This window comes from Telopea speciosissima, chromosome 1 (genome assembly GCF_018873765.1).
Source record: "Telopea speciosissima isolate NSW1024214 ecotype Mountain lineage chromosome 1, Tspe_v1, whole genome shotgun sequence".
Lineage (NCBI taxonomy): Eukaryota > Viridiplantae > Streptophyta > Magnoliopsida > Proteales > Proteaceae > Telopea > Telopea speciosissima.
In genome coordinates this window covers 59,106,245-59,132,120 of record NC_057916.1, presented here as the reverse complement: position 1 = coordinate 59,132,120, position 25,876 = coordinate 59,106,245, and the positions used below count along the sequence as shown (strand labels likewise).

The 25,876-nt window shown below is 46.6% G+C and overlaps 1 long non-coding RNA gene across 1 annotated transcript; it reads left to right on the top strand.

The window, feature by feature from the left end:
- The first annotated feature begins 1,431 nt into the window (after positions 1-1,431).
- LOC122645644 lies at positions 1,432-25,575 on the top strand. The gene is made up of 3 exons (XR_006330495.1): positions 1,432-1,685; positions 16,432-16,437; positions 25,564-25,575. It is a non-coding gene; the product is annotated as an uncharacterized LOC122645644 (long non-coding RNA).
- Positions 25,576-25,876: the final 301 nt, after the last annotated feature.

Genomic DNA, 25,876 nt, shown 5'->3' with positions numbered 1-25,876 from the left:
GGAAAAGGAGTTAAACAGAGCCATCTAAACTTCTAAAGGAGCTTGAAAGTTACCAAATAGAGAGAGAGAGAGAGACAGGGGAGATGAATGGGCGAAGGTTGATGGTAGCACGGCGTGGGCGCTTGCTACGAGGACGCCCTGGCACGAATGTCTCGGGGCTAAGAGGCATGGTCTTGAACCCACCCCTACTAATTCCGCACCCAATTCCGTTACCGTCAGGACTGGGCTGGACGTCTGAAACTGTTGTGTTCTCGTTGTTGATGACGTTGACGCCGATGGAGGACCCGGCAGTAAACGATTCGATGCCCATGAATTTCTTTTCCACGTACAAGGTTCTCGGGGCAAAGATCAAATTCTTTTACAGATGGACCGTGGACAAAGGTGTGGACCCGGTTCAGACCGGCTTACCAAAAAACGATAGTTGTTTCATTTCAAAACTAAACCTCGGTGAAGAATCTTCATGACTGACTCCTAACTTCTTGGTTTGATGTGTTTTCTTTCAGGTCTCCGAATAAAAAGAAAATTCCATTATGAATTTATGGAGCGATCGATGGACGGCAGTTGTGAGGACAAATCTGTTCAACGATCAATGGAAAAATTCGTGCGGCTTACATGTGTTTATCGAACACTTGATACAGGAACCCCAGCTCAGTACCGTTGCCCCTTCTGTGGGGTACCCTATGTTCTCGTCGGACTTTTCCTTAGTACTTACGGCGACGACATATTAAAGATCTTATGGAAGAATTTCATCAAAAATGAAATGATCTGCGAATGGAGCCTCTGGTTTGGTCTCTTGGGTATTATTAAACTCCACCGTCAAAATCTTGATTTTCAAGATTACTTCTTCCAAGAAATTGAAGCTAGTTCTCAGCCGAAACTCCAACACAGAAGAGAGCAGCAGAGTACGGTTGAGACGGATGTTCCGGTAAGTTTTTCGTACTCGGCTGAAATTTTTACAAGATTTGTTTTGGGCCCTCCACCCGTCCACTGATGATCTTGTTTATGTGCTATCTGCCCAGTACAATCCGTTGTCCAATGTCGTCCAAGACTTGTTTACTGCCGAGCCCTCCATCGGCGTCAACGTCATCAAATGCAGTAGTGAGAGGGGAATCGAAGACGTTTCTGCAATTTCTGGGCATGGAAATTTGAAGACTAAATGGACAGGAGTAATATGTAATTCAAAGTATCCCATTGGAGGAGACGAGAAAAGATCATGTGGAGCAGAGGAGTGTTGTACAGTGACAGAGGGAAGTTCAAATACTAAACTATTCATTGATCAATCAATAAGAATTGAAAATGGCCATGAACGCCACTACAAAAGCTTGCATCCAATAGCGTGGTTGGGGATTGTAGGTCTGAAAATGCTGTCCAAGGCTTTGAAGGCAAAAATGTTGGAAGGAATAACTATTATGATACAGATAATCTTTCAGTAGCCATTGTTACAGGCACTTCAAAGCCAACTAGAGCTTATTCTATCTTCAAGAATGAGAAGAGTTGGGCTGATATTGTTGAAGAAGAAGAAGCACAAGAAGCATTCTCAACTTCAAAAATGGATTTTATGATCAATACAGAGACAACCCTGTCCCAAGACTCAACAGTTCCTTTTCAAATCTCTACAAAATGGCTGAATGAAGGTAATTATGGAGAATCCTTTCATGATGAAAATTTGAACTCCAACATCATCAGTGGTGTCAATGAAACACATCCACTATTGCAGTTACCTCCTCAAAACTATGCTGACAATTTAAGACACAAGCTTCAAGCAGTTGATCGGAAAGGATGATATACAAGGAGCAAGGGTGAGGTTCGGATGCAATGTCTCAGCGCAAGTGGGACTCAGAAGACTACTACTGTTCTGCATCGCTGAAAAAGGCCTTGGCTTTTAATGATCGTAGTTTGTACAAGAACTTAAATTTATTCTGTAAATTGGACAGGAAGCCTATGTGTACAGAGAAACAGGATTATTTGTACCAAAAGAAATTGTTGTTCAACAACCTTGGTATTCCTATTTGATTCCAGTTCTGTAATCTTGGGTTCTGGTTTAGTTGTAGTTAGAGGGTCTACATGTATTCTGTGTCACTGGCTTTTGATAATATTTCTCTTGTAAGTTCATGAGTGTTTATATTTGCATGAAGTTTTTGTATATCATTTATTCAGTTCCATAATAATGAAGGTCGTAGTGTACGTTGGACATTTAATTCTTTTCTTGATCAATTTTGGGACATTGATCACTGCTCAAGACACAAGCTTTGTCCATAGGAGTTTCAATGAGCAGATTTTCTTGATATAAGTCTCTTGAGACAAACCAAGAAAGTTCCTAGATCGATCTCTCACAGTTTTAACTCCCAACATAAAGTTGGCTTCATTCATATCTTTCATCTTAAATGTGAAAGACAGCCACTCTTTAGTGGCGACAATCATCCCAAGGTCACTCCTAGCCAATAGTATGTCATCTACATACAAAGAAAGAATGAGGAAGTTCTTCTTGGATCGTTTGACATACACATAGTGGTTTTCTTCAAACATCTCAATTCCAAAAAATGTAATGGCGTGATGAAATCTGAAGTACCATTGTTTGGACGATTGTTTGAGTCCATAAATGGATTGCTTTAAGTGGTAAACTTTGTGCTCTTGACCTTTGACTTCAAAACCCTCTGGTTGAGTCATAAAGATCTCTCATCCAGTTCTCCAGTGAGAAATGCAGTTTTAACATCCATTTGGAAGAGTTCCAGATTCATTTTAACAATAATGGCTAGAATGAGATGGATAGAGGCAATTCTCACCACAAGGGAGAAAGTCTCTTAATAGTCTATACCCTCCCTTTGAGTATAACCTTTCGTCACAAGGCGTGCTTTATATTTGTCAATTGAACCATCCGCTTTGCACTTAATTTTTAAGACTCATTTGTTTCCAATGGCCTTGCGCCCTGGCGGAAGATCAACCAACTCCCATACTTGGCTCTTAATTATAGAGGCCAACTCTTCCTCTACTGCAGCTAGCCACAAATCCTAGGCAGATGAGGAGAACACTTCTCGTACAGTAGGCTCATTTTTATCATTTGCTGCACCAATGGCAACGTTCCCCTCAATCGGGTAATGACGACGAGTTACACGTGCATTGTTGTGCATAATGGAATCTAGTGGTACACTCCCACTAGGTTCATGATCACTCTCACTTCTTCCGGCGATTACAGGATGAGGTAATTCCCCATCCTTGCCTGAAGGAGGCGTGATGTTCTCAACATCTTCAACCTTGAAAAGGTCAAGGTTCCTTTGTGCATCTCCTATAGAAGGAAACTCATTCTCAATGAAATTGACATCGCGGGATTGGATCGCAGTCATTCCTTTGTCAGGGCGTTCACCATACATGACATAACCTTTTGAGCTTTTAGTGTATCTTATAAAGATATGCTTTCTAGCTTTAGGGCCTAGTTTTCCAAACTTATGGGTAGCATTGTGAACATAACCTGCAACACCCCAAGGGCGTAGGTGCCCCAAGTTGGGCTTTATACCCTTCCATAACTCATATTGTTACACCTGCACCCGAATATATCCTAATACCCCGGGTCAAATTAGACTTTTACCAATGGATAATGGCACAATGGCAATGATCAACACCAGTGACCTTGAACTTTAAATTACCATTATAAGTCCCCTCGAAGTCTTGGAAGTACGGGTCAAAGCCCCACAACTTTCCTCGAGGTTTGGATCCTGACAGTAGCAGTGGAGTAACGAACGAACTCATTCGACTGGTTTCGTTTGTGGATCCATCCGTACTATTTCTTGCCCTTTTGATGTATTTTCCTGTGGGACCCACATCCCTGTGTCCCAGACACCATTACTAGATCCCCGGACCAGATGGACTCTCACCATTACCTTTAATTGGCTAGTTGGGCCCACAAGACTTAACTTAAATAAATAATGAGTTCTTTTATTTTAGCTTGAACCAAACAAACCTTAAGAACTAATATGCCTTATAGGACTTAGGGTAGACCTAAACATGTCCTAACTAGATAGACTTAATAAGTTGTGACCTTGGCCAAATAGGCCGTAGAGCCCATTTAAACCTAGAAGACTATCTTATGTCTTAAAGACACTTAAGCAAACAAGCCCTAAGGCCTCTTTTGACCCTTAAAAGAGAAGACTAACCTCATATTCTCCTATCTCTCCCCCTCCAAGACAAACCGTGGAGGAGAAGAGACAAGGTAGAAGAATAAGAAGAAGAAGTAGGAAGAGGAATAAGAGGGGAAGGGAAGAAGATGGAAGGCATGCCACAGAGGTTGGCTGCCCTACCTTCCCTCCTATTGCTCAATCAAGGCTTGAAGAAAAGAAGAAAAATGGAGGAAGGAGAAGAAGAGAAGGAGTAAGAGGAGGTGGATCTTCAAGGCTGGCAAGGGCTGGGATTGGAGCTCCACTCACCAAGGTAAGCTCTAACTCTTAGTACATCCCTCTTTTCCATTCCCACTCTTGATTGAAGTAGATTCCTTGAGCTTGAGCTAACCTAGGGTTCCATTTGGGACTCAAGGTGAAGCTCAGCCCTTAAATGGAGTTCTAATGGTGATGATCAAACCCTAATAGAGGGTTCTATAAGCTGCCTTGCAACCATTGTTGCTGATCCTTTGGTTTTAAACCATCAAACCCTACCCTTGGACCAAATGGAGCTAAACTCTTATGTGATCTTGGATCCATGAGGTAAGCCTAGGTTCTAGTGACTCTAGGGAGACTTAAGACACCCCCTCTATGACCCTAAGTGCCATGTGAACTCCAGGTTCCAAGCTAGAGGAAAAACCCTGAGAAATCTTGGCAAAGAATTTCGACGGACGCACGAATGGAGTCACTGTCGTGGTTTCGTTCGTAAGTCTATCCAATGTACCCTTGTAGAATGGTTCGAACGGATGCAGGAACGGATTTACTCTGTTGCCTCCACCTGTGGTCCCTTTCCCTCTCGGGAATGTCTCAGGGATGAAACGGATGCAGGAACGGATCCAAGTAGAAGTTTCGTTTGGATCTGTCCCACCTGTGGTCCCGTTCCCTCTCGGGAATGTCTCAGGGATGAAACGGATGCAGGAACGGATCCAAGTAGAAGTTTCGTTTGGATCTGTCCTTCATGTTTTGACCTTTTGGCCTGAACGGAGTTAAGGACGAACTCACCCTATTCCTTCCGTCCATGAGTCCGTCCGTGCTGTCTTGGTTGAAACTCAGTTTTAACGTTGGGGGCATAACATAGGACCCCTCTATACATCTTTTGACGATTGCTTTTGCATTCTTAGACAACCCAACTCGATGGATAATTGGTGCACCAGTGAGATTCATGTCAACCAAGCTGGGTGACACCCGAGTTCGGTGAATGGATTTTGGGTGATTTGTTTGGGCTTGAATATATATCTTAAGCAATCATTACCATGTTATTATATGAAATATAAGCATTTAGCGTGTTGCATTATTTATCTCAAATGTGAACTGCTATGAATGTGATGTGATATTGTTCTCACTATTGTATCGGGTAACGGTACCAGGTGTACCGATACCGGAACCCCAGATTTAATTATGAAACTTGTTAATTGTTATCCTGATCTGTATGCGTTGTGCCGTGCTGGTACTCGGGTACTAGATGGAATGGGACATTGATGCACCCGAAATACCTCTCGGGATGATAGGACTTGCATGTAGTATATCTGCGGCTAGGATTCTTGCTCCCTTATGCTACGACCTTTACCAACAAGGGTTTATGTGTTGGATAGTCCTGAGCACCTATTGGCTGTGGGGAAGAGAGGCCAGGTCAGGGGTAATGATGGCTATCGGGGTTTACCACTGAGTGGTCTGATGGCTTTTGTCGGCATAGGCTCCCTTGTGATAACTGAGGTTTCATTGGAGCGATAAATTAAGTGACCCTCAGTGTCTCCCACGTTACCATAGTAGCATACACTTGACTTAGAATTCGTGTGCTAGGTGGAAAATTAATCTAACATTAGCATGCATCAAGAATTGCTTGAAATTGCATGTTTGTGTGTATGTGCATTCCCCCTTGCTCTCTCAGTAGCTTATGGAGCTAACCCCGTTACGCAATCCCTTTTTAGTTGATATGCAGGTAGTCTCTTGATGAGCTCATATGGATGCGAATCAAGTGGAGCCAGTGGATGGACTTGGATGTCGATGTACACCCAAGGATGGTGCCCTAGTGGCTTGATTTATTTGTTTATTTATATATTCATTTCCATACATGTATAAACTTTATGTTTAAATATACAGAGAGAAATGGATGGTTACGAATATTACAACTGTATTATGTGTTATTATTAGAGAACCGATGCTCTATATTCACCTGATTTAAGTGAATTTTGCTTCCGCTAACTCTGTAATTGGAATAATTTATTCCATTGGGTACGTTCCCTGTTGTTATCATGATTATATAATAGGGTGGGCTGTGGCTCAGGACACTATATCTATGATCTTGGTAGGTATTGGGATGACACCTGTCGTCCCAGTCACCCTCTTTATTGTAAAATATCTTTCATCGGTGTGGGGGCATGACACATATGGGGTGGAGGGAATCGACTGGGATGGCGTTCTGTTAAGGATGTAGGCAGCACTCAGTAGTGCATCCCTCCCCCCAGAAGGATATTGAGAGGTTAGCCTGTGCCATCATCGACCTAACCATGTCTAAAAGTGTCATATTTCTTCTCTCTACTACACCATTTTGCTGCGGAGTGTGAGGAATAGTCAATTGCCTGCATATCCCCTTTTCCCCAAATAGTTCTTTAAACTGCTCAGAAAGATACTCGCGTCCATGGTCTGTGTGCAGAGTCTTTAAACTCTTCTTAACTGATTCTCAACCTCTGCCATGAAGAGTTTGAAGCAATCTAATGCCTCATAGCAGTGAGCGATCAAATACACATAACCATATCACGAGTAATCATCAATTAATGTGAGAAAATATGAGGTGCCATGGCGTGCCTTTACATTTATAGGTTTCTATGTCAGAGTGGACTAGCTTTAAGGGATGAGTCACACGGACTGCCTTACCAAAAGCTTTTCGATGAGCTTTGTCTGCTAGACAAGGCTCATAGGTTGGTAAGGTGACTTTAGCTAGTGGACTTAATAGGCCTTCTTGAGCTAGCCTAGTCATCTTATCCCTCCCTATGTGTCCTAGTTTAGCATGCCAAGTAGTAGATTCGGAACACACATTAAAGAATCAAGAAGATCTAATTTAATAAAACTGTCATAAATTAAACCATGTCCAACAACGTCATTATCCAAAAATAAAGTCAAAACCTCCAAGTCAATGGTAAATGAATATCCTAAACGTAACATAGTTGTAACTGAAAGTAGATTATGTTCGATGCCAGGTGCATAAAGCACATCATGGAATAGGATAGTGCGCCCAGTGCACAGTTGGAGTTGGTAGACTCCAACACCTTTGACGTCCTCGCTTGTTCCATTCCCCAAGAAGATGCTTTGCGAACCAGCCAAAATCCTTCTATAATCTACAATCCCTACTCGATCTCTAGCTATGTGTCATGTCGTTCTTGTATCCATAATCCAATCGGATTGTGTGTTAGCAATAAAGACATGTGTACACACAAAGGTAAATAGAGAGCAAGGATGATATGGTACCTTCTTCAGCTCAGTGCAGTCACGAGTGAAGTGTTCCTTTTTCTGGTAGTTATAGCAAGTCATCTTATTGATATCCTTCTTACCACCATGTTTATCCCTTTTACGCTTGGTGACCTTTCTTTCCTGTGGTGCATCATTCTTAGCCCCATCCCGACCTCTTGGCTTTCCTTGTGTAGTGTGCTTCTTGTTATTGTGTTTGTCGCCTTGGGCGACTAAGGCAGTAGCACGGTTCGCCTCTTGGTGCTCCGCTTCAAGTTCCACATGTTGAGCAATATCAGAGAAGGTCTTGATATTGTCATTATGTGTAAGAACAATTTTCATCTAGTTCTAGGAGTCTGGGAGTGTTCGAATAACGGCTTGAACTTGCTCATTTGTTAGGGTATTCATTTCTTTGACCACACTAAGGTGTTCAATAATGGTATGCTTGGGATCTTTCCTATACATTTTAAATTTCAAGGTGAAACCCTTCAACCTGGTGGTGGACGTACCATCATAAGCTATTTTCAACACATCCCACATGATTTTGTTGTGGTGCATGTCTCAAATTCACCAAGTAGGTCGTCATGCATGATGCTCAATAAAATGTAGCACACATTACGATCCTTTTTTAACCAGGTACCGTAGGCCTCAAGGTTCGTACGAGCTTTGGTTGTAGTGCCCTCAAGGGGGGCTTTTGTATCTCAATGGTGATATAGTCTAGACATTCTTTCTCATTGAACAAGAATTGAACCTTCTAGGCCCCCAGGTCATTGTTGGTGTCATTCAATTTTCCACATTTGTTCAAGTTAGCAATCACATTTTTTGTGGCCATTGTTCTACAAACAACAATAGCGCGACATTAATTACTCATCCATTAACAGATTCACTCCCAAAAATTCTATCAAAATTATGGGTTCCATGTACCACAGAGTGAGACCAAAAATTTTGACTTAGCTCATAATCAAATCTCACATTAGTGTTGGTGACCTATAATTTTGATTGATTTTGAATGAATCAATCACAAAAGGAGGAATGGGCATCTCCTATCCAGAAATTGCGTCATACATACGTGTGTGCGTGGGTCCCACAAAGGAACCCGATAGGTACTTAAAGTGGCATGTCGAGATAGTGTAACCGTGTGATATGCAGTGTGGGTGCCAACCCTTTACAAAGCTTCTCAAAATTATAATTACATTGTCCCAAAAAGAAAATTACAACTTTCAAATCCTACTACATCAATCTACTAAGTAGGGAGTGCCACACTTTACATCACACACGAAGACTACCTCTAACGCACATACATAGAAACATGTCCATTTATATACCAGTCATGGTCTCTAACCCTAAACATGCATAAACATCTCTAGGCCGGTGGGTGGAGATCGACTATGCATCCTAACAAGTGGAGTGAGTCAAAGGTTAATAACCGCCATGGGAGGGTAAAATTGCCAATTCATAAATTGCTAAAACAAATTTTAAAGCAATAAAATAAACCATAGGATAGAAATTAACTTAAACAAAATGGATCTAAGAAAAACCAAATAAGGGTTGAGTAATAATATGGGTGAAGAGGGAATCCCTTCACCCATCTTCTTCCTCAAGAACCCTAATACAATCCTAAAAAAAATTTATGGGTGAAAAGGGAATCCCTTCACCCATCTTCTTCCTCAAGAACCCTAATACAATCCTAAAAAAAATTTATGTTGAATGATAACAGCAAGGCAGCAACCACGACCACTAAATCCAAAAAGGTCACAAAGGCCAAGCAGCAGCACGAGTGCGCCAAAAACACTAGCAACCACACACACAGTAGTGTTAAGAAAACAACGCCCAGAAGTGGCAATATGCAGAAGAAAACGAAAATAGAAAAGATACACAATGCACAACACAAAGAGGCTTACGTGGTTCACCCCCAAGATGGGAAGCTAAGTCCATGGTCAAACAACAGAAGAGATTTCACTATCTTTGAAATGTTACAAACCCTCACACTAGTCCTTCCAGAGAAAAGAACAATATATAGAGAAGCCTTAGCCCAGAAAGTACAAAAATGCCCCCAGACCCAAAAATTGCCAAACTGGACAGGGTCGGACCAAAACATAACATATATAAAAAAATATACTGTTTCAAAGGTCTCGACGAGCCCAACACAACACATAGCCTTTGGTGGTGATGTATACCCTTTTTTGGCCATCCGAGGTCATTTCGAGGCAGAAATGACCCTCCAAAGATCCACTGAACCACTTTCTGAACCGAAATCAGGCTTCACCACTAACAAGTAGTGCCCAAAGAAAAAAAAAAACACAACCATCACACTGGTTTTGCACACGAAGGATGCACATAGGTGCAGCAGCTGCAGGCTGTGGCTTGCTGCTGCTGCCCCTTTGTGTATGCGTGCCATGATGCTGCTACCCCTTTGGGTGCATCTGTGCCATGGTGTTGTTGCTCCTTTGGGTGCATGCATGCCATATGGTGTTGTTGCCCCTTTGGTTGCATGCTACCTTTTTTTTTTAATACTCAATCAATTACGGAAAATCAAGTATGAATCAGATTAAAAAAAATGTAGCAGCTTGCCATGACCATGTGACACACAGACCCAAAGAAAAAGAAGCAAGGAGCCCCGGCCTTTGGTCGCGCAAGCCACACAGGCCCGCACTGCCTGCGGCAAGATAATCTCACGGCTAGAAAAAATAAAATCTAAAAAAAATTTGCAGCAACAAAGATGCGCACACAAAAAAAAATTTCACGATGCGGCATAGCCACGGCCAAACATGGTGAGGCATGGCGATTTGTGACAATTCGCAGCGCAACCAAGAACAGTAAAGACTATGATGCTAATATTAATATAATATAAAGGAAATATCGATCGTTACCTTCGTAGCGTGATATCCACAACGCAGCGGAAGACGGATCGTGATGTTCTTGATCAACAACCAAACGATTATGTCTTGAGCAGCAAGAGGGTGAACAATCTCCTTCGTGACAGTGTTCTCGTCAAGTGATTGAGATAAATCAATCCTCCATACTAAGACCAGAGATAGTGATAGAAGCCTCTTGAAAATACACACTCACGGTGGAGACAAAGAGCAAGCCGAGAGAGAAAGAGCGAGCTTAAGGGAGAAAAAATGCAAAAATGAGAGGAGCGGCAATTCAAATTGTTTGTTGTGCGTTTCTCCTTCTCATTCGATATATAGAAAATGGGGGGACCACCATGTGGCCCCCTTCCACTAACCCTAACTCTAATGGGCCATAGGTCCCATAGCTACCCCAAGTGGGTACCCAATCCATATAGGTTAACAAAACCCTACCCCCTACACTTGCCATCTCGCCTCCTCATCTCCCTCCACCTCCCCACCCCCATGGCCCCTACCCTCTCACCCTCTCATGGCAAACTTAATGCAAAGCTACGATAACCTATGAGGAGTGTTACGTCAGAAATCCTGCAAGAGCGAGTTTTGCCTGCAAAATAAAAATTAGCAAAGAGGACCGGGCGTCGCCGGTGATCTCACTCTGATACTTAAGTTAGATCTCTGAGTAGCAGTTAATTCAATGAGAATTCAGATAGATCGGACGTGTGTTACCTCCCTTACTTATAGTGGTTGAGAGGTAGAATCGTGCCTGAATAGGTAAGCTGGAATCTCGGAGTGGAGTGAGACCGTTACAGAGTGAAGTGTGGGGATAATGTTTATCCGTTACTTCCCACGCGCCGGATTAAGCGTGACTTGGGCGAAAGTCTCAGACCCTGCTGGTCCATGCTAGGCTTGGTGGTATTTACATAAGTTATGGAGGTCGTTCCTCACATGCCTGGTTGCGGACAGGCCGCTGTCATTTATAGGCGAGCGCGTGGTGCCCTGGTGGTGTGGGCTGGGGTGCGACCTGGCGCCCAGCCCAGCACGAAGCTCATAATTCAATCCTTTCTACGAGCTTGGAGAGCGTCCTCGTTCGTGCTTGACAGGTGACGCGACTTCGTCTTGGACTCATGACCTCTACGACTCGTTCTCATTGCGTCTGGTCTTTTATCCCATCACGAGCCCCCCACTCTCCAGGACGTTGGCGTCCTGGGGAGTTTAAATCGATTCAAATTCTTTGGTGTCTGATTTTGTACGTGCAAGCCTGACATATCGACGATGGGGCATGACTTGACGTTCCAGCCATCGTTTGACATGTAGCCTATACCATTTAGACGCCTTGATCTGAGACGACGCTTGACGTTCCATCTTTGAACGGACACGTAGGCCGTAGGCATCATGAGATCTGGGCAATGCCTACTGCCAGTTGATCCTTGTCGCACTAAACCACCCATTATTGTCCTGCCACATGGCTTACGCATTTATTACATCTTGGGCGGATTCATTATTGGTTGTTCTCGGCCTTTCGATGGACTTGCCACCTGGCCGTTGGATTTGAGGACGCTTCCACTTCTCTCTTCCATCTATAAATTGGGGCTTTCATCCTTACTGCATCTCTTATTGTCTTTTGGCGAATTCGAATCCTCTATTCCTTTTGCCTTGTGTTGATGTTGTTTCCGGTCGCTGCACTTGTTCCGGTGGTTGTCATTTCCTTTAGCAACTCTCAAGCTCCTCTACTCAAAATTTTCTTGCAAGCCTGTGTTGTGCGTCCCGCTCGAGCTGCTCTTCTTTTTGCTCAGTCTTCGCCATTTTGCTATCAGTAAGCTTCTACCATTGTATCATCGTCTTCCTCTCAAACTGAATCCAATAGGGGTTCCTGCGAGGGTGTTGGAATGAGTGGGGGTTCTGACCCCGAAGTGAGTTCCAAGAGGACCCAAGAGGAGCGATCTGCACTCTTTGGGTCCAAAAAGATTGCTGCCCAGGCCAAACGCCTGGCCTAGGCTTCCTCTGCCCAGTCTAGTGGGGGTATGCAGGCGTCAACTGAGGGCCTATCAGAGCGTACCGCCGACGGTGATGGCGCTCCTGGAGTGGAGGAAGAGCAAGAGGTCATGGTGAGGGCCACCTATGTGGCTGCTTTTGAGAGCACCATGACTGAGGACTCACTGGCCATTCTTAGGGCCCAGTATGGCTTCCCTTCATGGGTGGAGACATAGATACCTACCAGAGCCGAGAGGGCAAACACCCCACGGCCTGGCACCGTATGCCTGTACGAGGTTACGGTTCAGTGCGGCCTCCATTTCCCCATCCATCGTTTTATCTTGGACGTGCTGCATCACTTCATGATCTCTCACTGTCAGTTAGTGGCGAACTCCTGGAAGCAGCTTTTTGGTTTTTACTTGTTCTTCGCCCAGCTCGGTCGTGAGGCCTCATGGGTACTTTTTGTTTATTTTTACCACCTGAAGAGGACCACCGATGAGTGGTTCTATGTGGCTCTGCGTGGTATGAAGGAGCCACAGAAGCCCAAAGCGTTTGTATGCCATATGCCCGATTTCGCAAAGAAGTGGAAAGACCGTTTCTTCTTCGCGCGCATCAAGGGTGACCCCTTTAAAGCGGAGTGGGGGTTTGTGCGGCTGCAAGTGAATTAGGTCCCCATGCTGAGCTCATACGACCAACGGTCTCTCGAGCTAGTTAAGAAGGGCGCGGCCTTCGACGTACGCGATTTGACAGATGAGGATCTGTTGGTTAGGTACGAACTGAGCTCAACATGGGGTGAGTCCTTTTTCCTGCAAACTTATTTTTCCCTTTGCTTTAGGATCATGAGCTATTTTCTGATCTGTCTTTATTTGCTTTTCTAGTGGACTACGAGCCCAACTTTGACGAGCTCCGAGGTGAGGCGGAGGAGGATAGGCTGAAAGCCTTGGAGAAGCAGTCCAAGTAAACGACCCGCTCTTACTTACCGGGCATCTCCATCAAGGATTCCTCAGCCACCACTGCCAGCCAGGAGAAGAAGGAGCTTCCCTCAAAGGACAAGGGGAAGGTGGATAAGGGCAAGGATAGGATGGAGAAGCCCAACAAGGTTTTACCACCAAAGGCCCCAGAGAAGAGGACACGCAATGAATTGGTGGACCTCGATCCACCTCCAAAGAAGGCTACGCTGGGGACAGGGTCTTCGGGGAAGGCCTCCTAGGACACGAAGCAAGCCCCCAAGGACCCTGGAAAGAGGGGTACTGCCAAGGGCAAGAAGAGCCTACCCCCTCCGAAGGGGAAGAAGCGCCTCCAGTTCCAGTGGGACGTCTATGAGGGCGAATCATCTTTCGACTTTCCCGAGGTTACTAAGGAGTTGATGGATCACGGCCCCCCACAGGACATGGCCGCCATTCACGCCCAATCTGATGACGAGCTCATGGATTCGTTTGCATTGAATTTCGCCAGGGTGAGCCTCGAACTTGGCTCTTTTTATTATTTCCTGTGTTTTGCATTTCTTGACGCCGTTTTGCCCTTAGCAGGTCACCCGTGGGGCAAGTGAGCTCCGACGAAGGGTGGTGATTCTGTCTACTGCCTATGAGGAGGAGGAAAGGAAGAGGAAGGTCGCGGAGGAGCAGGTGCTGACCGCCGCGACCACAATTTCCACACTGGAGGAGAAAGCCTTGGACTATAAGGAGACGGTCAAATCCTTCACTGATCGTATTGAGTTGCTGGAGAAGAAGGTGGCAGCAACGGATAGGGAGACCGAGCTGGAGAAGCGAAGGACCAACTCTGTTCAGGAGGACTTTGTCAAATTCCAGAACTGGTAGCCTCAGGTCATCGTGGAGGCCGTCAAGAAAGCCCTGGATGCTTTCAAGGTTTCCCAGGAGCTTAAAGATCGTATGAAAGAGGTGAGCTGCAGGGGTTATAGGGGTGGTGTGGACGACATCGTGAAGCACGTTCTCGAGAAGACTCCTAGCTACGACTTCTTAGGTTTTAAGTACTATGTTCCCCCTGTTCCTACGACCCCTGAGGTGCCCGTGGCCTTCGAAGGCCCTGCGGTTGAGGAAGTTTCTGTCGCTCCAGCGCCCCCTTCAGAGGCTATCACGACCACCGCCGATGAGGCTACTCTTGATCCTCTTCCGGAAGACAAGATTTCCAACGATCCTCCTCCAGTAGATGTGCCCCCAGCCACTGCTGCTTCTGATTCGAGTCCCCCACCAACCACCAGTTGAAGATTTCGTCTCCCTTTTTTATTTTTTTATTTTTTTTTTGCACTGTGTAAGTACTTGACCCATTATTAATGAAAGATATTCTCCTCAAGTGTTGGAGCACGTTGTTCTTTGTCTCTTGCTTTCTCCAGATCGTCTGTTCTCGCATGCCTACCTTCGAGGTCGTACCTTCAGGTCAACCTTACGGGCTGGGTCCTTCTGTCGACCCTTTGAAATTGGTTTCCCGCATTTGTCGTCTGTGACGTTTACCTCTCTACGTGACACGCACCATTATGACTTAGGATCTTTCCCAAGATTTCTTGCGGATTCTCCATACCAATATTTATTGCTTTCCTTTTGACTTGTCATGCAATCTTCCCTTGCCATTAATAGAACTGGTGTTGAAGTTGAATTGTCGCTTTGATAACAGCGCCATCTAGGTTTCTTAGAGAGGCGAAGAGCCAATAAATAAAGGGCACGTGGCCTTGGGCGTAATGGCACTGTCTCGGAAGCTGAATCGCCGCCATTGTAGCTGTTCCTTCTCCGATTTTTTAGGCATGAAGCCAATAAGGCAAGGGCATGTGGTCCTCGACTTATTTCCACTTTTACGTGGGTGGTTATGCGTTGAGAGAGATTTTCCCGAATTCCAACCGTTGTTTAATTCTTTAAATAGGGGCTATACCATTTTGCATCTTCACAGATCCATGATTTTCTCACCTTCTTCGCTGCACTTCTCTTCTCTTGGAGGTTTGTACCTTCCCCGGCATTCACGATGCCACTGCCTTTCCAGATACAGGGACTGTAAATTTTGGGAAGCTTGTTTTCCTTGTTGGTGTTACTTTCGGCTTCAATCTTCCATCAACATTGACCCTCACAGCTTCAATCCTCAATTGACATGCCATGTCCTTTGAGTGATCGGCTGTGAGGGCCCCCCTTTGTGTTTCATCCCATTGCCAACTTCTTGAAGTGGGAATGTTACATCAAAGGGGTGGAGAATCTTGAGGAGGCTACCACCTCTCCACCCAACTGTTAAAGGATTTGGAAGGTGGTGATGTGGAACTATCAGGGTACTGGAGGACCTAAGCCAATAACAAGCTCCTGCCCTTCAAGCTCTTCGCTCCCCTCAGAGGTAAAGGAATGGAAACAGGGCTATTTTGGTGCTTCAGCTCTCTGATGGTGAATCCCATTTGGCAAGGCGGCCTGCTCTTGATTCTCGGGGTCGCTCTGGGACAGGTGCTTTTGATGGGCTCAGTATCGTTCTATCCGATGTTGTTGTTATTGCTACTCCTGTTTCACACTTTGTGACCCCTGGTCCTTATCTTCATCAGCCTTCTTCTGTTCGAGAGCACCAAGACGGTCTACTCCGAACTCGGGTTGCTAGTGGGCTTTAGTTTGCCACGTTTTCTCTTACAGTGAAGGGGAACTTAGATCATGAATCGATCTCTGTAACTGTTCTTGGATGTTGTAATCTCCCCATATATTTGTACTTTATGCTTTGGAATATTAATAAAAAAATTTCTTTCTCTTTCACTTGAGTTCCTCTTCAAGTCGCGATCTTGCTGCTTTTGCTTATTTTAATGCTGAACTTGGAAATTAGTGCTAACTTTGGCGATTTGGTCTCCTGTGCCGACCTTGGAGGTCAGTCTTTTGTGCTGACCTTAGAGACCAGTCTTTCTTGCTGACCTTGGAGATCAGTCTTTAGTGCTGATCTTAGAGATCAGTCTTCCGTGCTGACCTTGGAGATCAGTCTTTTGTGCTGACCTTAGAGACCAGTTTTTCATGCTGACCTTGGAGATTAGGCTTACGTGTTGACTTTAGAGGTCAGTCTTTGGTGCTAACCTTGGAGGTCAGTCTTTCGTGCTGACCTTAGAGGTCAGTCTTTAGTGCTAACCTTGGAGGTCAGTCTTTGATGCTAACCTTAGAGGTCAGTCTTTAGTGCCTACTCAACGAGCTGGACTCTGGGTCAACTGTGAACGCGACTGTAGACAAAATTGTGACCATGAACAGATATTTTCATTGATTCACGAGCAACTTTTACAGCGACCTTAATGACTTTACTGATAAATTTTTTTCAGATTCTCTGAATTCCAGGGTCGTGGTATCTTGTTGCCCCCCGGGGTCTTCAAGCGATAAGTGTCTGGCCTGATCCGCTTGGAGACCACATATGGGCCTTACCAATTTGCACCTAGCTTACCTTGGTGTTGAGGTTGGGAGGAGCTCACTTTGCGCAACACTAGGTCACTTGGTCTGAATGTCCTCTCCTTGACCTTAGAATTGTACTAGCGGGCCGTTCTTTGTCGATAGGCCACATTTCTCATCAATGCGTCCTCCCTGACTTCATCAAGGAAGTCCAAATTGGTCCTCAGTCCGTCCTGGTATGTCCTTTCGTTGAAGTTTAAACTTCTGAGCGAGCCCGCTACCACTTTGACCAGTGCCAGAGCTTCAGTCCCATAGCCTAGCCAAAACGGGCTCTCCCCCATGGGCGTTCGAACTGTAGTTCGATACGACCATAAGACACTGGGGAGCTCGTCGACCCACCTTGCTTTCGCCTCAATTAACCTTCTTTTTATCCCTGACAGGAGGGTGCGATTGGTGACTTCTGCTTGGCCGTTTGCTTGTGGATAGGCAACTGAGGTTGTTCTGAGCTCTACGTCGTACTGGGCACAGAACGCCCTGAATTGCGGGTTGTTGAATTACGTCCCGTTGTCTATCACCAGTATCTTTGGCAGCCCAAACCGGTAGATGGTCTTATCTTTGAAAAAAAAATTCCATTTGCTGCCTCGTGATCTTTGCTATTGGTTCTGCTTCCACCCATTTGGTGAAGTAATCCACCGCCACCACAAGGTATTTCCTTCCCCCTGAGGCTGGGGTGAAGTTACCGAGGATGTCCATTCCCCACATAGCGAAGGGGATAGGACTAAGTATGGAGGCTAACTCTGTGGCGGGTTGACGCGGTATTGCTACAAACTTCTGGCACTGCTCGCACCTTCTCACGTACTGGATTGCTTCTTTTTGCATATTGGGCCAGTAGAATCCTGCTCTTAGCACTTTATAGGCCAGGTGGCATCCCCCCATGTGACTGCCACATATGCCTCGGTATACTTCAGCTAGGGAGTTTAGAGCCTGTGTGGGGTTCAGACACTTCAGCAAGGGACCAGAGACTAACCTTTTGTACAGCTCCCCCTCTACCATTGTATATCGAGCTGCGCAACCTTGAACCTTATGCACCTCGATCCTATCTTCTGGCAGAATGTCGTCTCTCAAGTAGGTGACGATTGGATCCATCCAGCTGGGCTCGACCTCAATCAGTACAATCTCTCGAGCTTGGTGAGAGGGCTCAGATAGTTGCTCAATATAAATTGACCCATCCAGCTGGGCTAGCGCCTCTGTCTACAAGCGCAAGAGCGCGTCTGCCTTCTCATTCTCATTTCGTGGCACCCTGCTCATCTCGAACATGTCGAACGAGCTCACCAGCTTCTTGGCAACCCCCAGGTAGGCCGCCATGCAGTTGTCTTTTGCTTCGTAGTGTCCGTTGACTTGATTCACGACTAGTTGTGAGTCAGCTAATACTGTCAACCTCTTGACCTGTATGGCCTTGGCCATTCTCAGCCCTGCTATCAGCGCTTCATACTCCTCTTCATTGTTTGAGGCTGAAAAGTTAAGGCGCAGCGCGAACTATATTTTGAAGCCCTCTGGGCTTGTTAGAATGAAGCCAGCCCCCCTGATCTCTAAATTACTCGACCCGTCCACGAACATGGTCCATGATGATTACGAGCTAGTTTCTACTTCCATTGGGTCCTCTTGCTCTGGCACGTTCTCATTCTGCGTACACTCGACCACGAAATCTGCCAAAGCTTGGCCCTTTATGGCCATCCTAGGCCTATACTCGATCTGATACTCGCTCAACTCTATGGCCCATGCGGTCAATCTCCCTGATACGTCCGGTTTATGGAGCACTCTCTTCAGATCTTCAAAGGCTTTCTGGCATTCTTCAATCCACACGAAGCCCTTGATGTCCTTTAGGTTCTTCAAAGTCTTGAAGAACGGTAAGCATTTATCCCCCGAACGGGACACGAACCTTGCTAGTGCGACAATCCTCTCGTTTAGCCTCTGTACTTCATGAACCGTCTTGGGAGGGCTCATCTCTTGGATGGCCTTGATTTTGACTGGGTTGGCTTCAATCCCTCTCTGAGACACCATGTAGCCCAGGAACTTGCCAGAGCTGACCCCAAAGGTGCATTTGCCCGGGTTCAATTTCATCTGGTGGGCCCATAACACCTGAAAGGCCTCATCCAGATCAGCCAAGTGATTCTCTGCACGTATGCTCTTAACTAACACGTCGTCTACATAGACCTCCATATTTCTGCCAATCTGGGCTTTGAACAGCTTATTTACCATTCTTTGGTAGGTCACCCCCGCGTTCTTCAGGCCAAAAGGCATCACCAGGTAGCAGAAGTTCTCCTGGTCGGAGCGAAATGTTGTGTACTCTTCATCTCCTTTCTTCATCATGATCTGGTTATATCCTGAATAGGCATCCATGAAGCTTAACCTCTCGTGCCCTGCTGGCTCGTCTATCAGCAGGTCAATCCTAGGCAGTAGGTATTCGTCCTTGGGGCATGCTTTATTGAGGTCGGTGTAATCCACACACATCCTCCATTTTCCATTGGGCTTGGGGACCATTACTACGTTGGCTAGCCAAGTGGGAAACTACTCTTCCCTAATGAAACCGGATGCCTTCAGCTTCTCAATTTCCTCTTTCATTGCAGCATGTCGCTCTGGGGCGAACGTCCTTCTCTTCTACTGCACTGGCTTTCTAGTAGGGTCCACGTGCAGGACGTGCTCAGCAATGTGGCGTGGTATGCCTGGCATGTCAACCGCCGACCAGGCGAACACGTCTCTATTCTTCTGTAGGAACGAGGTTAGCTCCCTCGCTTCTTCACTCTTCAGCAGAGATCCTATCTTCACAGTTCTTGTGGGATCCTGCTCATCTAGCGGGACCTCAATGAGCTCTTCAACCTGTTCCCCTACAATTGCCTTTGATGCCCTTCAAGAATGTCGCATGGCATTCACGGGCCGGGAGGATTTTGGAAAAACCCGGTCAAATCAACAAGCGAAGCTCTCATCCTGTTTACTGCCTGCATGCTTCTTCCCTGGGCCCTAAGAGCGAGTTTGAGGAGGGGGGAAGTATTGGCAATTGATATCAAAGTTAGCACGTCCGGTCTTCGACACACGGATCTGTTTATAGAGTTTATTCCTTTCCTTAGCCTGCTTAGGGCCGGCTTGGCTTCGCTATCGCTCATGACTTGTATTGTAGTCGTAGTCTTGTAGTCGGCCCGGAATGCCTCTGTAGTCTTTCACTTCGTTCCTTCTTCCTTCATTCATTTTCTTTTAGTTGCGGTAGCTTCCGCGCAAGCAAGATACGGCGAAGCCAACAAGCGAGAAAACGGAACACTCTGAGGTGAGTGAAGTGCCCTACTTCTATCTCACGGGTAGTGGTAGTGTAGCTGGGCTATTGATCCTGGTGAAGGAGCTGCGCCGGGCGAGGGGTGATAGAATAGCAAGCAGGGTCACTTCCGCAAGCAAAGGAAAAGACCCTTCCGGTGAGATCTGTAGCGCAGCAGCCAACCGCCTATTCTAGTAACGTAACGTACTGGCATTCAAGCAAGCGCAGGCCGGATACTAATTTCTCAACTAGTCTGGCTTGGAGAAGCTCTGTGCCTTACCTTTCATTCAGACTGGATGGGGTCAGAAACTGCCGGCTATGATTGTGCGGGCGATGTCATTATGCTGAACACACGAGTGAGTCAGATAGATGCGCTCCCACGCCGATGACACTAACCAAGTTCAGGTCGAAATAGCTGGCCTGATTCCGTGTTAGGTTATAGAACCAGGAAGATCGAGCTACGGACCATAGATCCTGGTCCCTCCTCGACGATCTTCCCATCGAAATCAACAAGAGCAAGTGTCTGCCGAAAACAATGGCACCGGGAACCGGAGAGAGACCGGCGGCCGGCATAGTCAAGAAGTTCAAATTGCAAATACAACAACGGCTAAGCTTGCTTGTTCTGGTGATCTACGACCACCCTTTGTGTTGTAGTAGGGCCGTTGCTTGTTTGGTTTTATTCGCTCCGGAGTTTGCTGGGAGTTGTTTGCCTCCTGGGCGCTGCTCCGCTATGCGCTATTCATGGTGCTACTGTAGAGAAGACTGAATTCGAAGATGGTTACATTCCGTGCTTTTGCTTTTCACCGCTGTCCGGTCGCCAGTATGAAAGAGGAAGTCGAGGTAATCGAACCCAGATAATAGCGGAGTCCAGTTTGGTCTCAAATGGATCAAACTTTGCGTGCCATCTTCGCAAGACCAGGTCCGAAGACAAACCATGGTCCTAAAGTAATAACGAGGTTGAAGTCTTCAACGTTTGCAAATCTGAACAGAAAGTAAGCGCCTCCCATGGCCATGATCTGAACTCCTCCTTTCATGCCTGCTTGTTTCCAGAATCCGCTTCTTGAAAGGCAGGCTCAGTCAGGTTCGCTCGCTAGTTATATGCTTAACACATGCATCTGAGGTCAGAGGTGCCGCTAAGGTGAACGCTCAGCTTCCACCGCTTTGATTGGTGATTGCCTATCTTGCTTCAAAAACGTGCTTCACCTCCATTGTCCATCAAAATACCATTTTGTTAAGTTCAACTCGTCACAATGAATGTCCTTTTCTGAACTTTTGCCTTTGATGCCCTTCAAGAATGTCGCATGGCATTCACGGGCCTTCTTTTGTTCTGCTTCACACTTCCCTGTGCCATTCGGGGTGGAAAACTTGACCTTCAGGTGCTTGGTGGAGACCACGGCTCCGAGTTCGTTCAAGCTGGGCCTGCCCAGTATGACGTTGTAGGCAGTTGCTACTCAGACGACCATAAAATTAACCTTTATGGTTTTTTGACAAGGGGCGGTCCCCACTGTCATCAGGAGCTCTACTGACCCCTCGATCGGGGTTGGCGCACTTGAGAACCCGTACAGAGGTGCAGACTCAGGCTTCAACGTGCCTGGCTCGAATCCGAAATGCAAATATGCATCATAGGACAGCATGTCCACGGATGCCCCTGTGTCTACCAAGATTCTGTGGACTGGACGATTGGCTATCACTGCCTAAACCATGACAGCATCGTCGTGTGGCCAGCTTAGTCCCTCCATGTCTTCATCTGAGAACGTGATCACGGACTCGGTGCGTGCTTTCTTTTCAGGGACTTCAGCCACCGCCATGAACCGCACCTTTGTTTTGGCTTTATGTGATGATTCCTGCCCTGGTACTCCCAGGATGGTGAGGATAGCAGGCGCTGTGGAGGTGTTGGCTTCGTCTTGGTTCCTTCGGGCCTCCCTTTGGTCATCATGCCAGTCATCACGACGATCTTGATCATTTCCCCTGTGGGCTCTATCATCTCCCCTATGGTTGTTTCTTGCAGCCTCACGACCCCTGGAGTTATCCTTCGCGTCCTCCTTAACATAACGCTTCAGATGGCCCTTTTAGATCACGTGCTCTATCTCTCTTTTCAGCTGTCTGCAATCTTCGGTGTCGTGACCGACATCTTTATGGAACTTGCAGTATTTATTTTTATTTTTGTCTTCCGGCCTATAGAACATCAGCCTAGGCCATTAGAGTAGAGCTCGGTCATACACCTCCATCAGGATCTTGGTCCTGGTGGTGTATAATCTGGGCTCTAGTCCCTGCCTGACCTCACCCTCTTGGTATCTTTCTTCTTCTCGTCCTTCTCACTTGCTCTCTTCTTCTCCGGAGCTTTAGTGTCCACTGCCTTTCTTGCCTTCATGATATCAAACATGTTGGCGTACTAGTAGCAGCGATCCAGTAGCTGTGGCATGGTGGTGACCGGGTCTAGGGCGAGCGATTTCACCAAGTCGTGATTGGTGACCCCGTTATGCAAGGCATTGAAATCCATTACATCATCTAGGTCCTTGATCTCCAAGCTTTTCGCGTTGAAGCGGGTGATATAATCTCTGATCGTTTCATCAAGCCGCTGTTTGACGGCTAGCAGGTTGGCAGCAGTCTTCTTTTGCTTCATGCTGCTCTGGAAGCGGCTTACAAACGCCTTGGCCAACTAGGTGAAGCTTCGGATCGAGTTGGTCTTAGCTTTGCAAACCAGAGTGTTGCTGGTCCTTTAAGGGAAGTTGGGAAGGAGCGGCAGGACACTACATCAGACCCGCCATAGACTGTCATCATGGCGTTGGTCGTTAGGGTCGCTTTTCCAATCATAGGCCTCAAAAGTAGGAGGCTTGTTGCCCCTGGGGAGTTCAGCTCTCATGATCTCAGTCATGAAGGGATGTTGGCCGGGTCTGAAACTCTCCTTAGGGACGCTTCCCTTCTCTTGGGCCTCGATCTTTGTATTCATCTCTCTGAGCTTACGGTCAAGCTCACTTTCCATGTTCTGATTGGGGACGGCGTCAGCCCTAGCGCGACGTGCATTCAACTCGTCTCGGAGGTCATGCCGGGGTGACCTCTGCTGGTCAACCTGCTCAATACGTGCATCTGAGACCTTAGTGCGACTTCTCTCGGTTCTACTATGATTTCTCTGGCCGGTGGACACCGATTGCTCCCCCCCTAGTGAGGGCCTGCTCCTGGTCCTGCTCCTTGTTGGCAGGTTCCCAGTGCAGACGATCTCTGGATGGGGCAGTTCTCTCTTGGATGGGTGGGAGGAAACAGCCCTACTTCCTATTGCTCGCGTGCCATCTCTCGCGAGCCTCAGATTCTCCTGAGTGTTCTTTGGGAGTACCAGCACTGGTGCTGGGGGCAAGGTTGGTGTTGGCAAGCCTACGGTGGCAGCGGCTGCCAAGTTGACTGCTCTCAACGCCTGCAGCTCCCTAACCACGTCCCTAAGGAACTCATTCTGATGGAGCACCTGTCGTTGCAGGTCTTGGATCTGGCCCACATTGGCCGGTGCATTTGGATCTGTCACCGCTGGGGTGAACCCCTAAGGTAGTGGTGGCGGAGGTGGCAGTGCCCTGGTGCTGCGGTTGGACTGGCCCTGATCCTATGTTGTATTCTGGCCAGCATCCGCAGTTGCTGAAGGTTGGGTCTCTGCTGCCTCCCCCGCCGCCAGTAGTTAGGGATCGGTTGGTGCAGTGTTCAACCGCTGTAAGGTCTGCTTTCCGGTTTGCCCTCCGCCGCGGGTGTTTTTCGTCACCCGGCGTGTCACTGGATTTTCTACGGTTGGTGGAACTTGAGTGCTGGGTGGAACGACATTTTGTTCTCTTGCCATGATCTTAGGTTGTCGGTTAGGTAGAGATTTTAGGCTTCGAGAATATCGTTCCCACAGACGGCGCCAAACTGTTGCGTCAGAAATCCTGTAAGAGCGAGTTTTGCCTGCAAAACAAGAATTAGCAGAGAGGACCGGGCGTCGCCGGTGATCCCACTCCGATGCTTAAGTTAGATCTCTGAGCAGCAGTCAATTCAATGAGAATTCAGATAGATCGAACGTGTGTGACCTCCCTTACTTATGGTGGTTGAGAGGTAGAATCGTGCCTGAATAGGTACGCTTGAATCTCAGAGTGGAGTGAGACTGTTACAGAGTGAAGTGTGGGGATAATGTTTATCCGTTACTTCCCACGCGCCAGATTAGGCGTGACGTGGGCGAAAGTCTCAGACCTTGCTGGTCCATGTTAGGCTTGGTGGTGTTTACGTAAGTTATGGAGGTCGTTCCTCACATGCCTAGTTGCGGACAGGCCGCTGTCATTTATAGGCGAGCGCATGGTGCCCTGGTGGTGCGGGCTAGGGTGCGACCTGGCGCCCAGCCCAGCACGAAGCTCATAATTCGGTCCTTTCTACGAGCTTGGAGAGCATCCTCGTTCGTGCTTGACAGGCGATGCGACTTCGTCTTGGACTCACGACCTCTACAACTCGTTCTTGTCGCGTCTGGTCTTTTGTCCCATCAAGGAGTTACTTTGTTGTTCAGTTGGGGACTTCCATCTCGTTTGGCTTCCCATCCATCACAAGATGGAAGTCCCCAATTGAACAACAGAGTTCTAAAGAAGACCCAGATGGGATTTCACAATCTTTAGTGTGCAGGAACAAAATTCCTAATGAGAGTGGCTCGAAAAAATTCTTAGTGAGAGGTCTTTCCTAGAGTGGCTCGCCTCACTAGGAATTTTTGTTCTTGCGGCACTAAAGATTGCGAAATCCCATATGGATCTTCTTTGTAGAACTTTGTTTCCTGCTGTTCTTTTGGTGTAAATTTCCTTAGTTCTGGCAATTTTTTCAGTGAGGTAGCTGAGTGGTTCATGGTTTTGCTGGGCATCAACTGTTCTTGAATGGGAAGTCCCCAACCGAACAACATAGTTACTCCTCATAGCTCATCAAAGCTTTGCATCAAGTTTGCCATAATCCTTCACCTTCAACCTTGGGCACCGACATCTTCTTCTACTTATGATCCTCCTTGTCTAGGGGAGTCCATCCCATTATTCCTAGTCCTATTAGATTTGTTTGGTCTGTAATCAAGTTAGCATTTAGACTCCAAGGGTGTCTATTAAAATTAGTCCGACTTCCAGTTGGATTTCTTAATTTTTGAAGCCTATATAAGAGACGTATGATACATCCATATCCAAACGAACTGTTTAGCATAAAAACCAAAAGTAATTGTAGTAATTTCCTCCCCATGGGAAAAAAGAGTGGTTGCAACAGATGTACTACCCATGTAAAACTAACACAGCAGGCATAAGCAAGATTGGCCAGATGATTTTGACAACCTCCACTCTCCTTTCCTTCATACCCTAAGACACACCTCCATGACCTTCCTTGCCCGGTGGAACAGACCCTGTAAACAGTTGCTCCTCTTCCTCACCCAGTGGAACAGACCCAGTAGACAGTTGCTTCTCTTCCTCGTCCGGTGGAACAGACCCTGTAGACACCCCTCCCTGACCACCTTCACCTGGTGGAACAGATCCTGAAGACAGTTCCTCCTCTTTATACTGCACAAGGACTTCGACCATCCTTGATTTGAGATCTAATGCTTGCTGCTTCACCTTCCCACTTTTTTTTTTCCATAGCCACTCTATGGTAGTAGATATATCATTAATATAGAAACCCAGTCTGAGCCTAGGAGCTTTGAACACTGCCATAAACCCGGTGAGCATCACCTCACAGTCATCACTGCTCTGCTCTTGGAAAGCATATAAGATTCCATCCATAAGAATCTCTTCCAAGCGCTCACCAATATCAGATGCACCCAAGTTTGTAACGATCTTCCCAATTGTCTCAATCACCATC